Raw genomic sequence first — 26,255 nt, 5'->3', positions numbered from 1 at the left:
TCTTGGGAATTCAGCAATGGGAACAAGTGTCAATTTCACTAATGATGTTTATGAAAGAATAACTTTCTGAACTCTGTTTCTGGGAGGTGCAATGCTAGTAGAATGAAGATAGTAAAGTGGAGTTCCCATCATGGCTCAGTGGTAATGAACCCAGCTAGTATCCATGAGGACTCAAGTTTGATCCCTGGCCTCACTCAGCGGGTTAAGGATATGGCATTGCCATGAGCTGTGGTGTAGGTCATGCTATTAAGTGGACATGCTATTATCATTGTTGTTATTATTAGAATAAAGACATGTTTTCTATTAGTGGGCAAGAACTAGAGGAAAGAGTTTAAATGGCCAGAAGAATAATCAGTGGACCAATTATTTCATATTTGGTGGTTTGGGAAGATGGATCTGGCAATGCAGTGCAGACTGGACTGAAGTTTGGAAGTGACCAGAGGTCAGGAGACCATCTGGGGCGTTGCTGTAGCAGCAGAGACAATGTCGGGAACTTTAGCGTGGATATACATGGCATAAAGCGGTAAAAATAGTTATCTGTGAGGCTTCAGGAAAACAAAGAACAGGATGTAGTACTGGATTAAATACTGGGAAGTAAATAGCATCCAAGTTCTCCCCAAGTGTGGCTTGGATGGTCTGTTACATTTAACCTACTAGGGCCATTTCTGTTACGCGCCCAAAGCAGTTCAAGATCCCAATGACTCTGCTTGACCAGGGCCTCTGACAGTGACCCTGAGGCAATCACCAGACTTTCAGTTTTTCTTTGAACTGTGTCCCTTTTGTGTTAGTGTTAAAGGCTTCAGGTCCCCTTCAAGGCGATTAAACCCAAAGCCTCTGGCCAAGACAAGAATTACTAGACCCTTATCATGTCTCAGTGTAATGCCCTCCCCGTACCTCGAGCGTCCTGGCCTGCTTCTCCCTATGTCCTACTAGGAAAGGCTTATGGATTCCTCTCCCTGAGTCTGTATATCACCTGTTCCCCATGCAGATGAGGCTGGAACCATCAGAGGATCAAAAGGTACCCCCGTACAAAGATCAGTCAACACTCAGCCCTGACACACACAGAGTGGGCTGAGGCAGGACTAATCAGGTCCCCACTCAGGTCCACAGCATGGGAATATAGAAACAAGGGTAGGAGTTCCCATCATGGCTCAGTGGTAATGAACCTAATATCCATGAGGACATGGGTTCGATCCCTAGCCTCAACTCGGTAAGGATCTGGTGTTGCTTTGAGCTGTGGTCACAGATGTGGCTCAGATCCTGTGTTACTGTGGCTGTGGGGTAGGCTGGCAGCTGTAGCTCCAATTAGACCCCTAGCCTGGGAACTACCATATGCTGTGGGTAAGGCCCTAAAAAGGCAAAAAAAAAAAAAAAAAAAAAAAAAAAAACCACACAAAAAACCCACCAAACTCGCCAAACAATGGTAAAGTGAGGGAGGCTTTCTTTTTTCACTTGCGGGGCAGCCTGCGTGCGCTTTCTCTCTCTGAAGGTAGACTTTTGCTCTAATAAATTGGTAATTCGCCTGCCATTTCATTGCTTTGATGTGGTGGGGTGGGAACCAAGGAAACAATGCAATTCTATCATTCTAGAAAAAATCCTATCATTAGGATCGGTATTATGTATTATGTGAACTTCCAAAACTAATTGCTCTGCTTACCAGGCACGTCCTCTGTCATCTTTCTTCCCACGAATGTGAGGTTCCTGAACATAGGCTGAGTCATTAGGAGAAGAAAGAGACACACAGGCCACATCCGCAGGGTGTAGATGACCGGGCAGGATGAGAGCCTTGAGCCACTGAGCAGTGTATCTGTTTGCATCAGCATTTTGTTGTCAAAGCTGCTGTTTTGCTTTCTTCCTCTTGCTCCTGCTTCAAACTTATTTTGGGAGCACTTTAGTGACCTTGAACATAAAATGAAATGGTGATGCCACTTCTCAAGGGAAATGTGTTTTAAGATGTGCTGGTTCATGAAAGAGAATCATCAGTCAGAATCCCTCAAGGGCTTAACCTTCATCTGCTTTTCAAAGGGAAAAGCGGCTTCCGTCCACTCACCCAGAGAGCCCTGCCCGCTTCCCCTCCCTGTCTTCTTCTATCGCTTTCCTGCACATTGCAGACTTTCTATCTTTGGAGTCTTTGGGGGTGGATATACACCATCCATAACTCATGGCAACTTTCTCTCTCTTTCTGTTCATTGTTCTCTATTTTCCTGCCACCTCTCTAATTTCCGTCATTGTACTGCTGTCAAGAAGAGCAACCGGGTTGAAATTGTGTGTACCGATTCAACTGTTGCTTGTGAGGTTGCTGAATGTTTGGGAAATCTAGTTTTTATAGCAGAATATGAGCATTGGATGTACTTTGATGACAATAGTAATTTTTTTTCTTAGTGTTTTTTTTTTCTGTAAGTCGAAGAGGGGGTTTAGGGGAAAAGCATGACGCAGTTGGGATTCCTGACCACAGATCCATGCAGATCTCCCTTCATCTCCCTGCCCCTCCCAATCCCTGCCACCCATGACTGCTATGGTTGCAATCTTATTTTCTGGCTCTCTGCAGCTCTTCTTGAATTGTCATTCAAACTATTAGGAAAGGAAATGAAAGAAGGCTTTGGTGTGATTGGATAAGGAGATGGGAAGTCGGGGAGAGGAGAGGCGAGGGGAGAAGGAAGTTGAGCACCTGGAGCCCAGGGCTGGGATAACAACATGGTACCACGTGGTCTGAGGCAGAGGCCGCTGTCAGGGATGGGCTTAGGTAAGTGTCTAGGAGCTGAGCCCAGTCGAAGAAGAAGCATTTTAGTTGGCAGTCAGCCTTCTTGTGAGCAGGAACTTTGTGGTATTTGCTCTAGGTCATTTCATTTGCAGCCTCTCTAGAAGTGATTTAGGGAACCTGACAGTGGACACCCCAAGAAGATGCTTCCCAGTAAGGCTATGATCCCAAGTGATCCCAAGTGATGTTGGATCCCAAGTGAGTCCTGGATCCCTTGTGTGGTGGTGGAAAGGGGCTCCAGTGCCTATAGGTAGAGGGTTGATTATTTGAATCCATGTCATGGGGAAAGGAGACATCCCTATGTTACAGTACATGTAGGAAGTGTTACCACGCTGGACCTATTCCCATGATGTATTTTTTCCTTTTGTTTGGGGTGAATCTTACCCCCATAAAAGTGAGCTATCAGAGTTCCTGTTGTGGTTCAGCACGCTAAGAACCTTACGTAGTGTTGGGGAGGATGCAGGTTCTATCCCTGGCCTCACTCAGTGGGTTAAGGATCTACTGTTGCCTCAAACTGTGGTGTAAGTCACAGATGTGGCTCGTATCCGCTGTGGCTGTGGTATAGGCCAGCAACTCTGATTCGACACCTAGCCTGAGAACTTCCATGTGTGGGTGCAGCCATTTAAAAAAAAAAAAGTGATCTATCTTTTCTGGTAGAATTGCTATTTCTTCCTCTCTGTTTCTACTTTTGCTTATTCTTCCCTTATTCCATATTACACACACAGACACACTCACACTCCATGATAAATTTTAAACAAAAGAATGGAATGGACTGCACTCTTTTTTTTTTTTTTTTTTTGTCTTTTTGCCTTTTCTAGGGCTGCTCCTGCAGCACATGGAGGTTCCCAGGCTAGGGGTCGAATTGGAGTTGTAGCCACCAGCCTACGACAGAGCCACAGCAATGCGGGATCCGAGCCACATCTGTGACCTACATACACCACAGCTCATGGCAACGCTAGATCTTTAACCCACTGAGCAAAGCCAGGGATCAAACCCTCAACCTTATGGTTCCTAGTCGGATTTGTTAACCACTGAGCCACGACAGGAACTCCATGGACTGCATTCTTATTTGTTAAAGGAAATAACCCAATCTTCTTATATAAGAATAGTTTTTGTTGAGTTGCCATACAGAAATCTCACTCTTTAAAGGACTTATTTAATTGGATATCTTTTCACTGTGGAAGCAGTCAGATGGGCAAAGCTGAGGCACACCAGGTGAGGGCCCCTTACTCTATTTCATAGTTCAGATATGCGAATGTCTACCTGTATTAACTTCTGAGGATAATTGATTTCATGAAATAAATTATTCTTGCTTCCATATATCAAGACACATAAGGTGCTTCATCTTAAAATTGATGTAAAATTGTTCTCTATTAGTATGTCTAATCTTAGTCTCAAATCTATGAGACTTGAATATTTGAAGAACTATGGTAAAATAAAAGCAGCTTTTTTATTGAGAGGATGAAATTCAATAATTGGGAAGATTTAAAAGAAGTTAAAAACTACATAGTTAGTTTTTCATGTTGACTTTGGGTGAAAGTTGGACTTACTTTTCTATGATATTTGAGTTGGGGATATTAGAAAAGAATATATTTTTTTAAACAGAGTTGATTCTTCAGACAATTTCTTTTCCCTTTGAAATTCTAAGAAGCATTTCCAAAGCATTAAGTACTAGCTTCTTGGAGTTCTCTTGTGGTACAGCAGGTTAAGGATCTGGCGTTGTCACTGCAGTGGCTTGGGTGGCTGCCATGATGCAGGTTCCGTCCCTGGCCTAGGAACTTCCATATGCTGCAGGAGCAGCCAAAAAAACAAACAAAAAACCCCAACAATCTGCCCCCCCCCCGAGAAGTATTAGCTTCTTTTAGAATAGATTCTTTTTCCAACAGCATGCTCCAAAATGATTCAGCAAAAATTATTTGTTCAAAAATATAGTGATAGGTGGATCTCACCGTGAGAAACATTGAGAAAGTACCCCCACCCAGTTCTCCTTCCCCCTCCTGCTCGCTCTCATATGTATACACACACACACACACACACACACACACACACATCTATCTCCCAAGAATAACTATGATAAAAATAATACAAACTATCCAAAGAACACAAACTAAAAGTACGCTGGCAAATGTGTTAATTTATTTTACTTTGCCAGCATCAGGGTAATGGAGCGGCTGTGACTGACAGTTATCATGTGATTTTGGTAAAATTCATTATCTGTGGGATGTTTCCTGTATTTCAGACAGATTTAGTGTGAGCTGATCCTGTATGGGCAGGCACGTGGGGAAAATGTAGCAGCAATTTAGAAAGGGAAATGGCTTGGGATGATAGCCCAGCTGGAAGTAAGGATGTGCCTGTGTTGGAGAGCAGTGCAGTTAAAAGGATTTAGCAGCCAGATTATCAAGTAATAGTTGGAGGGTTTCATCACTGCCCACCAGTTTCTTCCGCTGCAGTGATTTAAATGGAAGGGATGATGTAACAGTCAAAATCCCTTGAATAAAGTGGGTTCATGTTTCACAGCTGCATAGAAAGGCAACGTGAGACCAAGTGTTTAGGGTAGAAGGGCAATGGGTATTAAGAGGTTTGAGGAGTCAGGGACTGTGTGTAGGGGAGCAGATAGTCAGTTTCGGGTCTTGTAGTTCTGGGGTTTTCTCTGGGGTGCTGAAGTTTTATTGCAAATTTCTAATCAACTTGAAATCTAGAGTCCTAAAGTATTAAAGGTACTGCATTTACTAGACAATTCTAAAACTATGCTGTTAGTCCTACAAATTATTATTATTATTATTATTTTCAATTACGAGGCGGCATGGTGCAAAGGAATGAGCTTTGGGCTTGGAGTCAGACGATGTAATTTCCAGACCTTGATTTGCCACTTTAGATTCTCTGGACTGAGCCAAATCACTTAGCCTCTAGATGCCTTAGTTATTTTGCCTGTGCATGGCGATATTGTTGTAGGGGAGGTGGTGAAAATCAGAAGAGATGCTATACTTGAGACTTTTGTAATCGTAACGATCGATTTTGTAACAATACGATTTTGTAATCGTAACAAGAGAGATTTCCCTTCTCCCATTTTTCCTCCACTGTTTTGTTTTTGTCCTTCCATCTTTGTTTTAATAATTTTGATTATTGATTTTATGATTTGGGTCACATGATGTGATGAAGATGTGTCATTGATCTAAGCCATCTTGATTCCTTTCTTTGGAAGTGTTGGAAATTAAGATAACTCTGGCTCGGGTCGCCAGTGTCAGAAAGTGAGACACGTGGACAAGGAGAAATCTCGACGAGGCTCTTCTGCAGAAGAGCGCGGGTACCCCAAAAAGCACGCGCTCCGAACAAAGGACCCTCCCCTCCTTATCCCTAACGCAGGTGGTTTATCTGTCCCCTTCCCATTGGTCAGGTCAGGGCGTACATTCTTCCTGGTTGGCTAGTTTGAAACAAACTGTTGCTGGGAAAAGAGGTAAACAGGAAGGGGGTGGCAGTGGCATTTTGACTGAAACCAGAGCAAGATGGAGTAACCAAGATTTCCTTTGATAGAAAAGACATTATGTTACTTTCCACAGAAGTACACATAATACTTTTTTTTAGGGCTGCACAGGCACCATCTGGAAATTCCCAGGCTAGAGGCGGAATCAGAGCTGTAGCTGCCTGTCTATGCCACAGCCACAGCAATGCCAGAACCGAGCCACATCTGTGATCTACACCATAGCTCACGGCAGTGCTCGATCCTTAACCCACTGAGCGAAGCCAGGGATCGAACCTGCATCCTCACAGTTACGAGTCTGGTTCATTACTGCTGAGCCACCAATGAGAACTCCCAATAATACCTTGTTAACTGAGTTATTATTATTATCTATCTCTAAAGTTCTACAGTCTATAATTTTAGCTCCTAGAAATATTTGGAAGAAAATATTTTTTCAGTTGGTGACTTAACATTGTTAAGTTTGATTTACTTACTAGTAGCTTGGATTTTTGCCCCTAAACTTTAAAAGTACTTAGAGTCTAATTTGTGGACCCTGTATATACTGTTATGGGGATAAGAAAAAAGTGACATCACTTGTGGTTTTCTCAGGAATGGGTTACACGTACATTTTGCTAATGCTTCTCTTTTATACTGCTGTGGTGGCTGGAGCACTAAGACTTTGATCTGGAGCATGTTAAGGTAAATTAGATTTCAAAGCTCTGACTGGTACTGTCGCTGGTAAGAATGGAAATCCAGGCTAGACGGCTGAATGGCTTCGAAAAACCTGACAGTGGCTTTTTCAGGTTATGAAGCTCAAGTCCCCCACCACTTTACCCAGCTGGAAGAGGAGGCTTGATAGAAAAGGGTGAAGGTGCTCTGTCAAAACTTCATGTTCTTCTTTTGTGGTATGTGGTATCCCTGGAACTACAGTACGTAGGGTTTCTAGAAAATGAGAGAAAAGAGATGGAAGAAAGGCCCTCGGAAGAGGGGGCCAGGCACACAGCATGTGAATAAGATCTTCTGAGCAAAACAGGCAGGGAGAGACTCCCATGAATGAAGAGAGCCAAATCAACTTTAAGAATGCTAAAATAATGTTTTATGCTGTGTTGTAATTTCCTCTCTGGTATTCCCAAACCCGTGGCAGGAATGTGTTAAATCCTCGAGCCTTCTGTTAGTGGTGGTTTAGGGAGTGAGGAATGGGGTATCATTAATTATATCTGGAAGGTGCCAGAGTTTCTATGGTTTATCATCTGTGAGCTTTATTAAAGCATCACAGGGGGATGGGCTGAGTTCAAGAGGACACCAGCAGCGACTTTGAGGAGATGCTAGGCTTATAAAGGATCTATGGCAGGAAACTGTGGTTGGAGTTTATGGCAGGAACTTGTGGCAGGAACGATGAAGAAGGAGGAGGGAAAGGTCAAGGGAGGGGTAGGGGGGTCAGGTGTTTCTTGCTGCCCATCTTGAGCATCCACATTCCTGGAGATGGTGTCCACATCAGATCTCCAAGGTGAATGGCCACATTTGGGGGTATGTCGGGGGTGGGGGTCTGTCTTCCTCCTCCTGGGACCCTATCAATGGCATGCTCAGAAAAAAAATGATTAGTACAGCCAAGTCTGTGGCTAAACACAGACTTCTACTTCCTTACCTTGTTTTAGGAAGTTATTGTCTTTGGGCAGTGATAGAGACTAAATTATTAGAAATAGACCATATAGTCACTATTGTGATCATAATTGATAGAAATTTCAAATAGCAATAAAATGAAGCTCTTAAAAAGAATAGAGGTTTTAGGAAGATAGCGTGAAATGGACAGGCTTGTGGAGCCACGGAGATTTACTCTTGCATTCACACCGAGTATCCTATCAGAAATACTAAGTCTTTACCTACGTTCAAGTGTTTGATTGCACATTAAGTTATCCAGAGACAGAGGAACTTGGAACATGTAATTTCCTTCCAGAGAGAGATGAGAGATCAGGTCTTATGATTGTTGTCGCTGGGAATGTTAATGTCTTATTCAAATGAATGGACTCTTGTCTTAGCATGGCTAGCACGATTATACTTCCTGTCTTTCATCTGTGAATTGTAAAGACATTGGTTCATAAAATGCTCCTCAGAAAATACTGGATTCCCTAGTTTGTATGTTTAACTATTTCAAATGTAACTATACGATTTTTTCTAATATGACCTTTATTAAACCATGCCTATTTCCTAGTCTTTGATTTTCATCCGGGCCTTCGGTTTTTCTTTTTTCTGTTAAATTCATCATTAAAATACATGTATAATTTCCGTCTCTGAAAATGTATAACCTGGCTTGTTGGTTTTTTTTGTTTGTTTGTTTTTTTGTCTTTTTGCTATTTATTGGGCCTCTCCCGAGGCATATGGAGGTTCCCAGGCTAGGGGTCTAGTCGGAGCTGTAGCCACCGGCCTTCGCCAGAGCCACAGCAACTCGGGATCTGAGCCACATCTGCAACCTACACCACAGCTCACGGCAACGCCGGAATCGTTAACCCACTGAGCAAGGCCGGGGATCAAACCCGAAACCTCATGGTTCTTAGTCAGATTCGTTAACCACTGCGCCACGACGGGAACTCCAGCTGGCTTGTTGTTTTTCTAACCAAAGTAACTTTGTTCTTTTTTTTGAATCCTCAAAACAGTATGTCAGAAATAATATAGGGAGTTCCCATTGTGGCACAGAGGAAACGAATCCAACTAGTATCCATGAGGATGCAGGTTCAATCCCTGGCCTCACTCAGTGGGTTTGGGAATACGGCATTGCCCTGAGCTGTGGTGTAGGTCACAGATGTGGCTTGGATCCTGCGTTTCTGTGGCTGTGGTATAAGCTGGCAGCTGTAGCTCCAATTCGACCCCTAGACTGGGAACTTCCATATGTCATGGGTGTGGCCCTAAAAACAAAAAACCAAAAAACAAAAACAAAAAAACCAATATAAATGTGAAAAAGTAGAAACTATAGAAAATGAAGAATTAATTTCCTACCTAATTCCATCCCTCAAAAATAAAGACCTCAAAAATAATTGCTTCTAAAACGTTATTTCACATTTTTTTATGAATAGCTGTGGATATATTTTATGCACATATACATATTTAAAGATATATAATCTTGCTGTTTAAAAATCTTTTTTCTTCCCACCAAAGGAATGACATGAAATCCTCCTGTGTTCATAAAACATGTTCCAGAACCTGTGTTCTTAACCATGGGCTCTGGAGTTGGACTGGTTCAAATCCCAGTTCTGTGACCTTGAGAAATTCTTTGAACTTTACTAAGCTTCAGTTATTTCATTGATAAAATGAATTTGATATTAACTACCTACTTTAAATAAAATAATTAAATACTAAAATAATTAAATAAAATAATGTATACAAAGTATCCAACACATAAAAGAATTATACACGTTTACTGTTATAACTTCCCTGACACTAAGTATGACTCTTAAATTTTTGTTTTTATTTTTATTTTTACTTTTTTTGTCTTTTTGGGGCCACACCTGTGGCATATGGAGGTTCCCAGACTAGGGATCAAATTGGAGCTGTAGCTGCCGGCCTATACCACAGCCACAGCAACACCAGATCCGAACCCCATTTGTGACCTATACCACAGCTCACGGCAATGCTGGATCCTTAACCCACTGAGAAAGGCCAGGGGTTCAACCTGCATCCTCATGGATACTAGTCAAATTTGTTTCCCCTGAGCTATGAGGGGAACTCCAAGCATGACTCTATTTTACACTCAACCTGTAGGCTTAAAAATTGAACGGAGGTTGGGGTAATGGGGACAGGGGAGAGATTTATTGTTTTTCTTTCTTTACCTTTAGAGATAAGTAATGTGTTTGATAATCTCTTATTACAAAAATTGTGAGTAGTTTTCTTGATGCTCTTATTTTCTGCGAGCTCTGATCCATTTATCTGCAGGGTTAAGGGTACCCTCTCTGAGTGATTGTTTATAGCTGAAGGTGAACCACTACGGTGTTCATTATCAAGTCAGCCTCTAGCTCTAGCATTTAGGAGACAACTGAACTTCTGTAGTTGGCAGCTGCGGTAATTTAATTTTGGTAGAATGGGGCCATTAATGACTAACGAAAGCACTATATACATGAGTTCATTTTAGCAGTTAAGCTCCTACTGGGTTTCTAGAGATGCAAAAGTCATGGCAAATTACATCATACCGAATTCAAAGCAGTATTTATTGCACATTTGTCATACAATTGATTGTAAATGCCATGCCATTTCTCTGTTTCAGCAAGGAGATGTTTAAGCATAGCAGGTAGCACATTTCTGGAATTTGATAATTTTTGGTAGTAAAGCCAGTCCATTTCTTTGGTGATGAGGCCAGAAAGACTAAATAGCCTTTTTAAAATAAAGATTATTTTGTGCTAAGCTTGGTTTTCTCTTTAGGCCTACATTTATGATAACCTTCAGTGATCTGAAAGTGGAACTTCACAAGAAGCTATATTTTCTATTTTACTGAGTCTTCTAACTCAGTGTTTTGATTGAGACGGGTAACTACTTTTTTAAATACACAATTTTTGACCATGACTTCTCACTCCCCAACGTTTTTTATTTTTATTTAATTAATTAATTTTGGGCCACATCTGAGGCATGCAGAATTTCCTGGATCAGGGAGTGAGCCCACACCGTAGCAGCAATCCAAGCTACAGAAAGTGACAACAGTAGATCCCTAATCGGCTGAGCCATCAGGGAACCCCACCCCCCTTTCTTGAAAGTAAAAATGCTACTAATTAAAAAAAAAAGTTATTTTAAAATAATGAAATTATCCCGAATAGTATAAAGCATATATAAAGTGTAAGGTGCTGCATAGCTTCTCCTCTGAATGTCCTATGAGGTGAAAATAGAGTCATCAACATTTGATATGCACATTGCGGGGAAAACTTCTTGTTCTTTTAGTCCTGTTCAAAATGAAGATGCTGGCTGTAATCAACATTTATTCAAAATCCTTTTCTTACATTTTGTACAAATTAAGAATGAATTCAGGAGTTCCCCTTGTGGCGCAGTGGTTAACGAATCCGACTAGGAACCATGAGGTTGCGGGTTCGGTCCCTGCCCTTGCTCAGTGGGTTAACGATTCCGGCGTTGCTGTGAGCTGTGGTGTAGGTTGCAGATGCGGCTCGGATCCCGCGTTGCTGTGGCTCTGGCGTAGGCTGGCAGCTACATCTCCAATTAGACCCCTAGCCTGGGAGCCTCCATATGCCGCGGCAGCAGCCCAAGAAATAGCAAAAAAGACAAAAAAAAAAAAAAAAAAATAAAGAATGAATTCAGGGGAAGAGTTTGGGTGAGTTGGTACCTCTGAAGGGGTCTAATTGACTTGAACTAAGCTTTATTTTTCTATTTTTATTTATTTATTTTTTTCCTTTTTAGGGCTGCACACATGGCATATGGAAGTTCCTGGGCAAGGGGTTGAATTGGAGCCGTAGCGGCTTGCCTATGCCACAGACACAGCCATGCCAGATCCGAGCTGAGTCTGTGACCTACACCACAGCTCACGGCAATGCCGGATCCTTAACTCACTGATGGAGGCCAGGGATCGAACCTGCAAACTCATGGTTCCTAGTTGGATTCGTTCCCGCTGAGCCACGACAGGAGCTCCATTTTTCTTTTTTTTTTCTCTTTCTTTTTTTTTCCTGTTGTTGTTGTAATTGAGCAACTTGAGGCGTTGGTTGTTCCCTTCAGGATTTACCTGGGGCAGAAACTGAGATTTGAAGCGTTGAGGAGAGCGGTTGTGAGGGCTGAACACTTGCCGTGTCCTGATCTGTGCAGTTTCTCTTTGTTCTTTTGCTCTACTCCTCTTGTTCAAGCCCCACTTCCCACCCCCATTTCCCACTCAAATTAGTGCCCTTTCTACTGTACCCTGTAGCTTCTGTTAGGAATTGTGAGGGTGTGGCCTGCATAAGTTTTGAATTAGCATTGTGCAGAATGTTAATAATACTCATTCAATTTTAATGAATGTTTATGGACTCCATCGATACTTCCACTGTGTTGATGCCTTGTGTGGAAAATGAGAAGCTCAGGTCATGGTGACCTCCAATGTGTTGAGATGCTCTTTATTTTTTCCCCAACTTTACTGAGAAATAATCGACGCATATAGTTGTCTATGTGTAAAGTGTGCACTGTGATGATTTTATATACATAGACATTGTGGAATAATGACTAAGGTCAAGATAATTAACATATTGAAATATTGTCTTGCAGTAAAAAAAAATCAAATGGCTTTTTAAAGGGTCGCTACGTAAGAAACTTTTAAAGCTTATCAAATTATTCAAAAGCTTAGCAATGTAACCTTTTATTGTCGTATTATGAATAACCAGTGTTGATTTCCTATAAAAGAAGCTTCTTTTACCACTTTTTATTGTCTGTTGTATCTATAGTCATTATAATACATAAATGTATAATATTTGTATGTATATGTTTATATATTATATATGCTGTGTTATAAATATATAAATATGTATTTTGGGGGGAATCAGGGCATATCACCTTATGTGTTTCTTTATAGCAAGTTTTCTGCAAAACAGAAAAATAACCAAAAAAGTAGAATACAGAACTTGAAAAAAATGCTATGTTACAGATTCTGAATAAGTAGTAGGACCTTAGAATTTGACTTTAAATATATTTTAAGGTCAAGTTGAAAGGTAAGCTTTTTTACTTCAATGTTATGTCTCACCCAGATGACAAATTAGATGTTTAATTTATTGATGTCTCTCTATTATTTTATCTATTTCTGAAATGCATTCCAATATGCAATACAATTTTGCTTGCCCAGAGAGCATAATTTTCCCAAGACTTGTTCTTGTATATTGCATTAATTTTTATCAAAAACAACATGCGCAAGGCACTGCAGTGTCAGAACATTCATATTCACACTTGGCCTTTTATGAGTGCGCTTCATCAAACAAGTTTCCTGATTTAAGACTCATGTACTTATTGGTAAAAATGGGGTGTATGAGGATCAGTGTATCCAGGGCACATGGACGACAGAGAATCTCAATACGTGCTCACTGTCCTTCCTTCTTTCTTATCAATAAGCAAATAAATGGGAGACTAGGGCCTGTGATAGGTCAACTTCTGTCTCATGAAAAAGATACCCTGTGGTCTTAACCCTTAGTACCTCAGACTGTGACCTTATTTGCAGGTAGGGTTGTTGCGGGTCTAATTAGTTAAGACGAGGTCGAACTGGAGGAAGGTGGACCGTTAATCCACCGTGGCTGGTGTCCTTAGCAGACGAGGAAAATGTGGGCCCAAAGTAATGGTTTTTAGAAATTGGTGGACGGAGAGATCGCCTTGGGACTTTGATGTCTGAACACAGGAGTTTTGACTGTCTGTTACTTCATTTACATATTTGCTCACAGCATTGTGGGACGTGGATAGGAACTAATGATAATTACAGCCAGCATTTATTATGTCGTGGCTACTGTGAAAGTGCTTTCAGTTTATTATCTCTAAACAGCGGCCTGTGTTGGGGTTTGGGGTAGCAGGAGACGTTTGGCCCAGTTCTCACTCTCACTCATAGGACCTCGGATTCCGACTTTGGATGTTAGTGCCAAATGAGGTTGTACTTACAGGCACAGTGACCCACTGAAAGAATGGAAGAATGCAGTCATCATGCAGTTTTCTTTTTCATATATTTTTTAAAATTATAGTGGATTTACAGTGTTGTGCCAATTTCTGCTGTACAGCGAAGTGACCCAATCATACACACACACCCCACACACCCACACACACATTCCCTTTCTTATATTATCTTCCATCACTGACCATCCCAAGAGATTGGTTATAGCTGCCTGTGCTATTATAGTAGAATCGCATTACCCATCTCTTCTAAATGAAAGAGTTTACATCCACTCACCCCAAACTCCCAGTCCATCCCATTCTCTCCCCCCTCCCCCTTGGCAACCACAAGTCTGTTCTCGTGTCTGCGAGTCTGTTGCTGTTTGGTAGATAAGTTCGTTTGCCATCGCACGGTTTGAAGTGTTTGACCCATTAATAGGCCATACTGCCCGTAGTGCAGTTTGAAGGGATTTTTTTAATATATCCTAAAATTTTCATATGGATAGCACAATTACATAAATGTGTTATGCATGTATATAAATATACACAAGTACATACTTATGACAATGTGTAGAAATATATATATGTACACATACGCATATATCTTTCACAGGTATTCGTCTATCAAAGTATAAGTTTTAAAACTATCTCATCTTTTTTGAAATCTCATTTTCACATTTCTCTCCTTTTTTGTGTATATGTAGAACCTCAGAGGAGTTCATGGGTATTAAGGAAAAAAAACCTGAAAAGAACCTCAGAAATGAGCAGTGGTCTGGGCCGTCCTTGACCTTGGAGAGGCTCTCCAGACCACAACAGCTCTTCAAGGTGCCTTATTCCACGGACAGAGGAGAGGGAATTTCTCACCAGGTCAGCTCAGCGTCTGCTGCAGTGAATCTGGACCTGGGCAGATTGATTTTTAAATAGCTTTTTAGGTGATCACAATGCCCATGGAAGGTGAGAAGCCCTGGCCCAAGGAGAAGAAAGCACTTGAGGGCTGCGTAGGGAAGGGTTTGGATGTCCCTGTTGTCTAACCTCAGGGTCATTGCCTCGCAGAGAGGGACAGTGGCCTCCCTGTGAAAGTGTCCCATCGGGAGAGAGCAGCGACAGTCAATGTGCTTCATTGAGCACCCAAAATACTTGGCTGATTTTGTGAGGAACAGAGCTAGTGATGTTCAGATGACTGACTCTAAAATGGAAAATAGTATCTGTTTCCCAACCCTGCCTCTCTTGCCTGAGCAGATTACTACTTGGTTTATGCTCTTTTAGCAATAAAAGGGGGCTATTTTTTTTTTTTTCCTAAGAGAAAAGCATGTATACAAATGATCAAAGGAACAGAAGATACTAGATTAGGCAACACCTGAGTTAGCAACAGCATTGCCCCTCATTGTAGGGGAATTGACACCATTAAAGAACTAAATTCTGGCTTCAGGCAACCCAGGTCATCTCAGCAAGGCAAATAACATCAGATGCAGGGCTCCAGGCATTGTCATTGTTCCAGGCTGGTCACCCTTTAACAATAACTGTGGAGCCTTGATTGCCCCTTTTTCAAGATCGTGCAGGCTCAGGAAAATGCTTAGAGCGTGTCTCAGTCCCTAATTTAAATGCAAAAGTATCACAAGAAAGTTGATCACAAAACCTGCTCCCATTTATTAAGTGTGACAACTGTGGGTACGGAAGTCGTCTAATAATCAGAAATTAAAGCTTAAATTTTCTTTAAAATAAGGATTTTTTCAGAATTTTGTTTTGTATTTAGGAATGTTTGAGGTCCTTTGGTTTCTCTTGGGTGTACACAGCCTTTTCTACGACTTTGCAGAGCAGGTTCTGGGGCAAATGTTTTCTTGGGAATTGTATTAATCTGGTAACTGTGAGCTCTTTGTTCTCCTTTCTAAAGATAACCCTCCTTGTTTTTTCCTTTCCACTGTATTCTTTCATCATTATTTGACTCCTTGCTCTTTGCTTTCTCATTGAAATGTCTTACGAAAAATTCTGATATGCGGGAGTTTTACAAAAATATTGACATAACGATAGGGATAATTTTCCCTTTGAAATACTTGCATTTCCCTTTGAAATACTTGGAAAGTCTTATAGTGGTAATTTTCATCTTTGTTTTCCTATACCTGTTTCCCTTTCTTCACTTTGCGCCTTTATTTAAAGAGTGCTGGTCCCATTCTTTTAACAGAGAAAACATTAGAAAGAACATGTTCACGGTAGGAAGATTATAGAAAATTTATATAGGCTAAAAAGGGGAAGATAAAATATGTAATGTATACCACCTAGCGAGCACCATTACATTTTTCATGTATTGTTTTATAGAGTGTTAATATATGTACAATACAGAATGGATTATACTAAACTCTGGATCGTACTAAACTCTTTGACTCCTGTTTTTAATACCAATTTTTATGTTAAGAAATATACCTCTGGTAGCAGTTTTAATGCTTGACGCACATTTCATTGTATTCATAGGCTGTAACCTAACCCATTACCTTTGGATAGTTTATGTCTAGTCTCTGTTTTAAACGGTACCAAAACATCCCTAGAGCTAAATTTTGCCATAAGCCAGTCTCGGTTTTTAGATCTTTCACGTTTTCTGTCATTTTTATAATATTTTTCATTTTAAGTTTGTTGGTGTTTTCAAGTGTTTTGTAAATTTGGAGATTCCGGTTTAGCTTTCCTTGCAAACAGAACAGAACAGAAGGCATGCTTCAACTCCATAATCTTGCTCCTGGGTATCATGGACCTGAGTCATAACGCTTTATGTGTAAAAGAAGTTATTTAAACACGTGTTCTTTATTGCTTTCACCCACCAGTTCTAACTAATGACCCTCGGGGATTGCGTGGGAGGTTTTAGCATAACTCACAACACATCATTACCTGTTTGTGCTGCAAGTGGAGGAGGAAAATGAGAGAAGAGGAGGAGCTGGTTAATAGTGGGCTCACCTGCTTCGGGCTCAAGAAAACTTTGCCCCTCCCGGGGTAGTTGCTCTCCAGTAACAAGCAAGGCTCCCGTGATGCTCTGCGAAAGTCTGCCTCTCTCTGTTGCGATGAAGCTCCTGCTTGTGAGAGCATTAGGGCTTTGGCTGATTAATTAGGACATATATTCTTTTTTTTTTTAATTTAATGCACTTGGTTTCACTGTATATGATAGCCAACTTTCAGAACTTTAACTCCTCCTAGCCTGTGTCAGGGAGGAAAAACTTCCTTCTACTCTCTTAGGCTCTGTGTCTGAGACTGAGACTGAGAATTAAACAGAAGACAATCAGGAGAAAAGCATATACGAGCACAAGAGGCCTCATAAGAAGAATGAAGACTTGAAGAAGCAGGTAGGACCAAGAGCCTATATATTTGTTTTTTGAAACAGAAAAAATTTGTGGAAAAATGACAAGACAAAGGGATGGGGGCAGTAAACTGTGGGATAGTGACTTGGAAATACATGGGGGAAACCACAGGAAGATAAGGGTTATCTTTGTAGGTTTGTTGGCACTGACTTTCAGTTTTAGGTCATAAGAATGTTCTCCTCCTTCTGATGCTGGGAGGGAATCTTTCTCCTGGGAAATTTAATGGCACACTTTTATTTTATTTTATTTTTTTTAGTGCTGTACCCGAGGCATATCGAGGTTCCCAGGCTAGGGGTTGAATCAGAGCCACAGCTGTCAGCCACAGCCACACTAGATACGAGCAGCGTCTTCGACCTACACTACAGCTCATGGCAAGGCTGGATTCTTAACCCACTGAGCGAGGCCAGGGATTGAACCCGCAACTTCATGGTTCCTCATCAGATTCGTTTCTGCTGCCCCATGACGGGAACTCCATTTTTAAATTTAATTTTATTATTATTATTTTATAATGAGATGCTTTTAAATAGAAAGGGAGTAGAGTTCCCTTGTGGTACAGCAAGTTAAGGATCTAGTGTTGTCACTGCAGCAGCTGGGGTTGCTACTATGGCATGGGTCTAGTTCCTGGCTGGGGCCTATTGACTGAAAAAATACACAACCTGAAAGTTGAGGGTTAAGTTTTATTTGGGGTAAAATTAGGACTTAAGCCCAGGAGACAGCATCTCAGGTAGCCAGGAGAAATTGCTCCCAAGTGGTGTGGGAGGAGCTAGGATATATAGGCTTTTTTGCGACAAAGGGCAGGGAGCAGGAACCAAAGAGACCTGGGCTCACGGAAATCATTCTTTTGATATGCACATCAGCTATCAGGGCCAGCATCCTGAGGTTTCGAGGCCTGCAGGATTCACCAGCTCTCACCTTTGGCAGTGACTGCACTCACAGATGCCCGTGAATACTTGGGTGGTTTTCAGACTGGGCTGAAATACCACCCAAGGAGGAAAAGAGGGAAAATCGCAGTTTGCAAAAGTTCGTTGCTGATCTCCTGAAGGTTACTACCGGTCACGAGGAGCAGACTTCACTGTGAAGGAGATTAGTGTTTTTCTAGATAAGAGGAGATGGAGGAACTGGGCACATAAAATGGCCTAAAAATATCTGACGATCTGAAGGCCTCTTCTTCCACTTTTCCCAGCGCACCGAGTGCCTCACTCCTAATGTTGACCCTGAGCTCTGCTCAGGGGCTGTTGCCGGTCAGCCGCTGCAGTGGCTCGTGTTTTGCTCCATGTGGAGGCTGAATGCAAGTGCCAAACCTCAGTTCACAGGCCCTCGGGCAGGGCGGAATAAAAAAGCAGAAAGGGAGAGGTTGGCGAGCCCTTCCTGCATCTGCTGTTTCTTAAGTACCTTCAGATCAAGATAATCAGTAGGCCAAAACGGCACATTTTGGGGTGGTATGTTCTGAACCCCATTCATCTATTTGCACGAGTAATTATCATTTCACCCTCAAAAATGCCATATGCTTTTGGAAGCCACTAAAATAAATACCCTAAAAATCCAATTTATGCCAATTGGCAATTTAAATAAATTTGTCGCAAATAATTTATAATTAAGAGCCCTAATAAAATCATTTCTTGAAACTACTCATTTAGAGAATCCTTTCGTTGGGGAAAATATGGTCGTCTTAGGGGGATTTCCAGTATAATCTGGGGTTTCAAGGCAGTGTGCTTATGTTTTTCAAGGGGGTAATACACACTCATTCCTAAAGACCTCATGGTTTAGAGGGCGTTATCTCTGGAGCACAAATAATTAGGATACCAAGCAAATTGCAGAGGCTTAAAGGAGGTCAAAGAGTGAAAGATCCCACAGCAACTCAGGATCCAAGCCACGTCTGTGACCTTACACCCACAGCTCACGGCAACACCGGATCCTCTGGATAGGGAGGTTGGATGGAAGGGCTGGATCCTTAACCCACTGCCAGGGATCGAACCCGAGTCCTCATGGATAGTAGTCGGGTTCATTAACCACTGAGCCATGATGGGAACTCCATTGGGGGAGACATTTGCAATGTGCTTGGAAACATGGATAAAACTTTGCTAGACTGGCGTGCATAGGGAGGACGTAGGTGTGGGCTCATGTGTGACCACAGGTACAGAAGTAGGGGACTGCCAGATGTGTTTAGGAATCATCCCTTTTTTTCAGAGGTCCGTGTCCTGATGTCCTTGTGGGTAAAGCTGAGGCTTTGTGTTTGGTTTTTGAGGCAGTGGGGAGGGAGGAATGATGTGGTTGGGCTATGTTTGAAAAAGGTAGTGGTGCCTAGAAGAAACTAGAGTGAGGAAGCAAGTCCCAGAGGTCAGGGAGCACAGACTTTGGCTGGAGGACCTATGCCAGAGAACCTATGGCACTGATGAAAGGAACAGCTGGGAGTGACAGCTTTCAAACCTGGGTACCAGGAGAACGACAGTGTTATTAGAGGTAGGGAGGTCGGATGGAAGGGCTGGAATGAAAAGGAAGGTGATCTACTTGAAGAAAGGCAAACAAGGGAGAAGGGACGGAACGAGAATCAAGACAGTGGGAGTTCCCGTTGTGGCACAGCGGAAACAAATCCAACTAGTATCCACAAGGATACAGCTTCCATCCCTGGCCTCGCTCAGTGGGTCAGGGATCTGGTGTTGCCGTGAGCTGTGGTGTAGGTGGCAGATGCCACTCAGATCCTGTGTTGCTGTGGCTGGGGTGTAAGCCTGCAGCTGTAGCTCCGATTCAACCCCTCGCCTGGGAACCTCCATGTGCTGCAGGTGTGGCCCTAAACAAACAAACAAGAAATCACGAAAGTGATAAGTTGGAAGAAAGCAAGGAAGTGGGTGGGTCATCAACAGCCATTGAAGGGAAGTTAAAGGGGATGAAGCTTGAAATGGCCCCTGAATTTATTTATTAGGAGAAGGTTATTGGCAAACCTTGGGAGACTGGTTCCTGTAGGTGTACAAGGAGATTGAAAAGAGTTCAGAAAGAAATGGGTGTAGACAGTAAAATAGAGCTCTTCAAAGAAGGTGATCATGTGTGGATGCGTGTTTTAGTGACGTTTTACTGATAAAGGTTAAAACTAGTGAAGGAAATTGATGAGAGAGCTGGCCTCCGTTTGTTCCTTCAGTGAGTTTTTCTCAGCCCACCATCTACTATGCATGGCACCCGGCAGGGGGATAAAATCATCAGCAAAACAGACACAATCTCTGCCTCAGGAAGCCTGGAATAGGGGAGACAGATATTTATCAGGTAATCCCAGCTATTGATTTATGTTTTATTTGGCTTTTTAGGGCTGCACCTGTGGCATATGAGAGTTCCCAGGCTAGGGGTCAAATTGGCCCTACCGTCAGCAGCCTAGGCCACAGCCATGGCCACGCCAGATCTGAGTCACGTCTGCAACCTACACCACAGCTCACGGCAACACTGAATCCTTAACCCACTGAGCGAGGCCAGGGATTGAACCCGCATCCTCATGGGTACTAGCGGGGTTCATACCCCGCTGAGCCACCATGGGACTCCCCAGCTCTGAAGGGGAAGACCAGGTGGCTGTGAGAGAGTGTGAGAGAGAATGGATCTAGTCTGGGCGCAATGCAAAGGCATCGGTGAAGAAATGAGCTGAGAAATGAAAAGAAAACGAGTGGCAGCTGCGGAGGGGGTGGGGACTGGAGGGAACAGTGTGAAGAGGCCTGAGGCGGGATTGGCAGGAGGTGGGGGCATGGCTGCACATGCAGGGCCTATTACAGAAACGGAAAAACAGTCTAGGGTACAGGGGAGGTGTTCCTTTTTTGTACTGTAGGGTAGATTAAAAAGGCAGATTATGGGTGTGAATGGCAGGAAGCAGCCAGCGCACGCAGAAGGAAAATTGCATATTTCAGAAGTTGTCTTGCTTTATGCGGAGTTAACAATATAAGCCAGTGATTATTAACTCGAAAGGCTGTTTTCTTGTACCGAAGAGTTTGAAGTATGTGTTTCCTGGGGGCTATATGCAGCCCTGCAGTGTTCAGTAGGTGTGCCTTGTTTTGAGCAGCAAATGTATTTCTGGAAAATTGTGTCTAATTCACATTTTTGTAAATTGACTAATTTTAAACACAGCAGGGAGTATGCGTTTTAAAGGAAACCTATGGTGCATCCTTTTGTAAAGGACAGAATCTTTTTGGAAAACAAATGTGTTTTGTGAATCTGTCCTTGGCGGATGGGATGAGGGCGCAGCTATGCTGAGAAACACGTATGTGCATGTGTACTTAGAATTTGACAATTAGCGAATAAGGTCTTGTGAAAAAACGAGCAGCTTCCCTTCAAATTCTTTAGTCTGTAAATATTTTAGTAGGAAGGCCCGACTTCTCTGTCATGGTTCATATTTTTAGAAAGCTCAGTGATGTAAACAATCTCTGGTTTCATTTTAATTGGACATCCCAACTTCTTGAGACTTCTAAGGAGGTATTTTCAGAAGAATGGCGCAGGTGTCTGCATTTTGCAGGACACACACTTTTCCTTCTTCACATTCTTGAATAGCTGCTCGGGAAAAAAAATGACATCTTCATGGAAAGGACCAGCATTGATCTTGTCGATTACTTATTTCTGGGGAGTTGGTGTTTTTTTTTGTTTTGTTTTGTTTTTTGTTTTTCTAGGGCCACATGTACGGCATATGGAGGTTCCCAGGCTACGGGTCGGATTGGAGCTGTCACGGCTGGCCTACACCGCAGTCACAGGAACCCCAGATCTGAGCCATGTCTGCACCCTGCACCACAGCTCACGGTATTGCCAGATCCGGAACCCCCTGAGCGAGGCCAGGGATCGAACCTGCAACCTCTTGGTTCCTAGTCGGATTCATTAACCACAGCGCCATGACGGGAACTCCCCGCTGTGGTTTTGATGTTGTGTGATTGTGTGGCTTGACCTTTCAGGGTGACGCTTAGAGATGTTGCTCTGGAGATAGATTATGCTGGTTGTCTTCTTTTAGTGTTGCCTTCTGGATCTGCTCGATGGGGAATTTATCTGGAAGAGAGGAACTCTTGCCAAGTGCCTATCTTCCTCTGAGAATCACAGATTTCTAAGAGAGGCCGCAGGTCTGCTCTAGGGTTTGGTATAACAGATGTTTACGTTTGATGGAGAATAAAACACAAAATACACTTAACCTTTATTCAGTCTGCTTTATGAATATATTCTACATGCTTTCAGCCCCGGTGAAGTATATTAATAACCTGTGATTGTAAAAATGTCAAGAGTGTTTTCTGTCTCCTGGAATGATTATTTGTCTGCTGAAAGTATAGGGTTTATTTCAACACTCTTGACAAGAAGAAGGAAAAAGGACCTCTGAGTGAAATGTCTACATAGTATACATTATCTAGATTTGCCTCTGCCCCATTCGATTTTACGGAGAACATATAGATGATATTTGCTTTATTCATAGTGGAACTAGTACATTGATTTCTCTGTCTGTAAGCAGGTTTGCCATTAAAAAGAACAAATAAAATGCTCTATCCATGTATGAAAAGAAAAATACTCCCTTAATCTCCTCTCCATCCATGTCCATCTTAGAGTACATTCTTCCTGGGAACAATATAGGAAAATACTAGATTGGAGATGTGGGGACATCTTTTTTTGTTTTTGATTTTTGGCCACACCTGTGGCACATGGAAGTTCCTGGGCCAGGGATTGGAACTGCAGCACAGTTGTGGCCTGCGCTACAGCTGCAGCAACACCGAGATCCTTAACCCACTGCACCACACGGGAGCTTCCTGGGACCTCTTAATTGAATCTTGACCTGGGCATGAATGGCCTGAAGAATTAATGTGAGGAGTAGCATTTACATCTGAGTTCAGCACGCTGGCAAACTTCTGTGAATCTCTGCTCCTTCTCCAGTGTTCTAGATAGAAGTATTCGGAATAATCGTTGATTCTTTTTCTTATCGATACTTGGCTATTGTACAGTTATTTATGTTTCATATTAAAAAAGATCACATCATCTCTTCCTGCCATCAGGAATCCAGTGTCTGGATGACTGCATCTCCCTGAGTCTGCTTTCTGCTTTAGGCCCATTCCTTCCCAACCTTTCCTGTTCGTTATTGGGAGATTCCTGTCTCTAAACCGCGATTTGTTGTTGATTCTTTTCTTAAGAACTTGGTGTCCATGGCCCACGACGGTGAAGTACTCATTGCACTCCAGCTTTCAAAGTTGGGGCGACCTCATTTGGTCAAAGACCTTGTCTGTCTTCTTCACCACTGAGTTAGTTCCGTGTGTGCAGAAGGGTGCCTGGAACACAGTAGGTGCTTAATCAATACTTCTTAAATACTTGGCAAAACAATGACTTCTGTGGTATCCAAAAACCTTCTTAGAAAGTAAGTGAAAACCAAATGCGTTTATATATTTTTAGCTCTTATTTCTCTTTTCACCAGTTTCAGAACATTCTTGAGCTTCAGCCATTTTCCTGGATACTTATCCTAATTATGTGCAGTGCCCTGCAGTGCAGGCTGTCTGCTCAAGCCAGGCAAACGTGCATGCTTGTTTTCTGACAGGTGCATGTGTGTCTCTGCCTCTGTGTGACTCACCTGGAAACTTCTGCCCACTTCTTTTATCCTCAGTGATCTGACTGTACCCTGATAAAGAAGCACATACTAATAAATCCCGTAATGTTGAAATAAGATCTGATTCCTTTAAAAATGTCCTTGAGGCTGTCCAAGCTTGGCCATCCTTTAAAAAGCTCAATAAAGTTTTTCTTTTTTCACTTTCTTTTTGTCTTTTTAGGGCTGCACTTGAGGCATATAGAAATTCCCAGGCTAGGGGTCGAATCAGAGCTGCAACTGCTGGCTTACACCACAGTTCATGGCAACGCCGGATCCTTAACTGACTGAGCGAGGCCAGGTATTGAACCTGCATCCTGATGGATACTAGTCAGGTTCATTACCACGGAGCCACAACCAGAACACCTCAAGTAAGTCTTTTTGATGCTGGTAGCAGCAAAACTTTGAAGTATTCTTAACCATTCTTTGTAGAGTTTTGATGAGGCAGATAATTGTGATAAGAGATTTAAAGAGCTGAAATGAAGGCAAAGGATTAGGTATTTGTATGGCTCCAAAGTGCAGAACAAAAACAGGGTGACAACTGTTGGGAAGCAGATTTTAGAGCAATATCCCAGAATAACTTTCAAATAATTAGAACCTTGTAAATGTAACAGTCTGTGAGTGGAGTGAGCTTATCATCTCTGGAAACCTTTGGACATGTGGCAGAGGGGATTCAGTCAACTCATAAAGGGCTGAACTAAAGGATCACATATTCAAAATCTGTAGGTTTATAGTTGCTCCCTGTGACTGGCCATTCACAGATTGTGGAGACGTTGGGAAGGGCTGAAAGTGCTATATCCTATATACATAAATGTGATACTTAATTTATTTGCTTTAATATCACAGTTGAGAAGATACAGTTAAGAAGAGTTGTGTACAGGAGTTCTCTTGTGGTGCAGCAGGTTAAGGATCCAGCGTTGTCTTTGCAGCAGGTTGTTGATGCTGTAACACGGGTTTGATCCCTGGCCCAGGAACTTTCACATGCCATGGCCAAAACAGAACCCAAAACCCCAAAGCAAAAGAAGTGTGTATATCAGAGAGCACATAAAAGCCAGAATGAGAAAGGGAGTATATGGGGGGATGGGGTGGAGGGAAGGTGGGGAGAGAGAGGTGGATATGGTTTGTATGTAAGGAACAAAGGAACACTAACTTCAGCTTTCAGCCTTTGTTATTTTTCCTAAAGGATGTACACTCTTTGTATCCACTCTTGGCACCATCATCACAGCTTTAGTGGGAAGGAACTATTTTCCTTAAATATGGGAAGTAGAGCTCGATTTCTACTTATTTTTTCTTTTGCAATCAGTAGCATCTGGGAGAATGCCGTGATTTGTGGCAGGAGCAGTATGGAGCCCACGTCAGCTGTGTAGACCAGATTCTCGCTTGGGTTGTATCTTGTAATATTTAATGCGTAGCGCCAGAGCTCTTTATAATCATTACCTGATCTTTGCCGCATCCCTGACAGGTAAGTGGTGCTATTCCCAATTTGAAGATGAAACAATGGAAGTGATTTAAGACACCAGGAGTAAGTTTCAGGGCGACCAACAGAAGCTTAAATGCTTTGGTTGTCAGTTTTATGCTTAAGTTCCATGATTAACACATTTCAACCAGCAGTTCTTGAAATGGTGTTGGTCCACAGATGTGCTTCCTGCCAGCCTAGGTGGATCTGGCATTGCGTTGGAACCTCTGATAGGGTCCTGGGAGCTGGAGTACTCCCAAACGTCTTTGAAGGTCATGACGGCTGCCCTTCCATGTGTTTTTCAGGTGTCAGTTGCTTGTTCAGAATGTTGAATCCTATGGGTTTTTTGTCCCTGATTCTTTCTTTCTTTTTTTTTTTTTTTGGTCACCACCTGGCATACAGAGTTCCCGGGGCCAGGGATCAGATCCAAGCCACAGTTGCTATCTAAGCCACAACTGCGGGCAAGGCAGAATCCTTAACCCCCTGTGCTGGGCCAGAGATCCAACCTGCATCCCAGCGCTCCCAAGATGTGCCAGTCCCACCACAGCAGGAACTCCCATCCCTAATTATTCTCCTTAGAATGCTTCCTTAAGCCTGAGTATGTCTGTAGTTGTATTATTATTATTTTGCTTTTTAAGGGCTGCACCCATGGCGTATGGAAGGTCCCAGGCTAGGGGTGAAATGGGAGATAGAGCTGCTGTTTATGCCACAGCCACAGCAGTGCGGGATCCAAGCCACGTCTGTGACCTACACCACAGCTCGTGCCAATGCTGGATCCCCCACCCAGTAAACGAGGCTGGGGATGGAACCTGCATCCTCATGGATACTAGTTGTATTCGTTTCTGCTGCGCCCCAAGGGGAACTCCTGTGTTTTTTTCATTTTTCAAAGTTCCTTCTTTATTAAGGGTTGTCAAGCTCTACACAGTCCCCACCCCACTGCGCTGTCAGTTTGGGGCAGTGAACCAGAGCTAAGAGTGGGGCAGACAAAAGGAACTGGGTCTGGCATGCAAGGCGGCAGCCCAAAGCCTAGGGCGAAGCCGTCCTGTCCCCCTCCCTCCCCCTCTAGGGGGCAGTGTTGAGTATGTGTATGTATGTCTCTGTGTTTA

General features: G+C 42.6%; 1 long non-coding RNA gene across 10 annotated transcripts in view; it reads left to right on the top strand.

The window, feature by feature from the left end:
• The window catches only part of LOC102158243 (uncharacterized), a 1,270,494-nt gene that overhangs the window by 69,174 nt on the left and 1,175,065 nt on the right, over positions 1-26,255 (top strand). For 4 of the 10 annotated variants that reach the window (XR_014838687.1, XR_014838694.1, XR_014838683.1 and 1 more), the window contains one exon: positions 17,007-17,113. The exons of 2 other annotated variants lie outside the window; for them this stretch is intronic. This is a non-coding gene — a long non-coding RNA (uncharacterized LOC102158243). Of the gene's footprint in view, positions 1-16,779; positions 17,114-26,255 lie in introns of those variants that run through there. 4 more of the 10 variants (XR_014838688.1, XR_014838695.1, XR_014838689.1 and 1 more) reach the window with 1 other exon arrangement.

The sequence above is a fragment of the Sus scrofa genome, chromosome 2, assembly GCF_054392235.1.
Source record: "Sus scrofa isolate SSC_HxYL_T2T_F1_AM1 chromosome 2, Sscrofa_HxYL_maternal_Yorkshire_Landrace_v2.0, whole genome shotgun sequence".
NCBI lineage: Eukaryota > Metazoa > Chordata > Mammalia > Artiodactyla > Suidae > Sus > Sus scrofa.
Note: the sequence above shows the minus strand (reverse complement) of the source record. Positions and strands in the feature narration are given on the sequence as shown.